Consider the following 1594-nt stretch of genomic DNA (forward strand, 5'->3'; position numbering starts at 1 on the left):
GTATCCTATGCTAATGTATTAAGTTTAGATGCCATTGTTTAGGCTGGGTACACACTACACAAATACGGTTTACAAAATTTACCTTCAGATCTGTGCTCTTCATCTGTCATAAGCACACTCCATAAAGATCTATGGACACTGCTGGTTGTGAGTGCATGCATACTGAAGAATTGGAACGACATTGTTCTATCATTTAATAACATTTTTAGTATAGTTTAAAAATCAAATGAAATGATGTGATGTGCTTGGAATGATAATTGTTTATCGTAGAAGCGTACACGGTAATGCGATATCGGGCCGAATGTTCTTTTATCTTTTGATTGGCTGGAAAATCAGCTAAAAACACTGTAGTGTGTGCCCAGCCTTACTGAGAGTCTAGTTCTTTGATACTGAGAGTCTAGTTCTTTGAGAGTTCTTAATAATTGTCTTAAATTGAGAGGTGATCTGTTGTAGCAAAAGTAATTCCATTCCTAGCAGCATGGGGATAGGGAGAACCATGGAGTTGGAAAATAATGCTGCCTCCTGGTTTACTTTTAGTATATGCACTGTTCCCACTGACAGCATAGCCATTTGTAGTCACCCGCAATACATCAAGGTATAGGGGAGTCCTCGAGCAGTGGTCTGTGGATTATGTTCTTGCCCTTTCCCCACCCAGGATTATGAGTACAGACTACAGCACAAGTTACTTGCTCTCAACACCAGGAAAGTGCATAGACATTTACCCAGTCCCACAGAACTTCATGTTGGGCTGAAATTAGCAACCATGACTGTTTGGAAGAACCCCCACTCTGCATTAAATTGGAGACCACTTGATTATGTCAACTGCCTGATGCTCCAGGGAGGACCAGATTAGAATATCACAGAAAATAGACAAGAAACCAAGTGGAGTTTACATACTGTACACAAAAAAAATCACCTAAGTAGTAACAGTCTGATAACTACACTACTAATAAAAAAATGAGTTAGTGAGAGCTAAAAGCAAATAAATATTCAAGCACCATTTAGTGTTGAGAACATGGATGAACATAAGTAGAAAAATACATATCCAACATCCCAAAGTATTACAATAGGTGAGGTCTTTTTCATTAGAATTCCATATAACAATGAAATAATAAAAAAAGGCCAGATCACCTGAAACCAGTATTTGTGTTCATTTGATTTGCTCAGTTTCCTTTTAACAAAGCTCTAGCACTCTATGGAACACTTTACATGAACATCATAAGGGTATTTCCCCTACTACTGAGTAAATTCAGTAAATTCCTGTATATATATATATATATATATATATTTTTTTTTTTTTTTTATTTTTTTTTTCATTACCTTTTTCTCATACCTGCTTTCAGAACTAGGGATGCCAAGAGGAATAGGAATTTGTGGTACTGAAAATCTGTGCCCTCCCCCCCATCGCATCTGTAGATGAGCAGGAAAAGAATTGTGTGCTGCCGCTGTGCTGGTGAAGAGGGCATGGCTATATAGTGTTGAGGGGGGTGGTCAACATAGCAGCACCACTTTGGATATAACATATTATGCATTAAAACTGTGTTGCTCTCACCTACCTGTTAGTGCAGCTTTCACAACATGGTACTGAATTCTT

Source organism: Mixophyes fleayi, chromosome 1, assembly GCF_038048845.1.
Source record: "Mixophyes fleayi isolate aMixFle1 chromosome 1, aMixFle1.hap1, whole genome shotgun sequence".
In the NCBI taxonomy this organism is placed as follows: Eukaryota; Metazoa; Chordata; class Amphibia; order Anura; family Limnodynastidae; genus Mixophyes; species Mixophyes fleayi.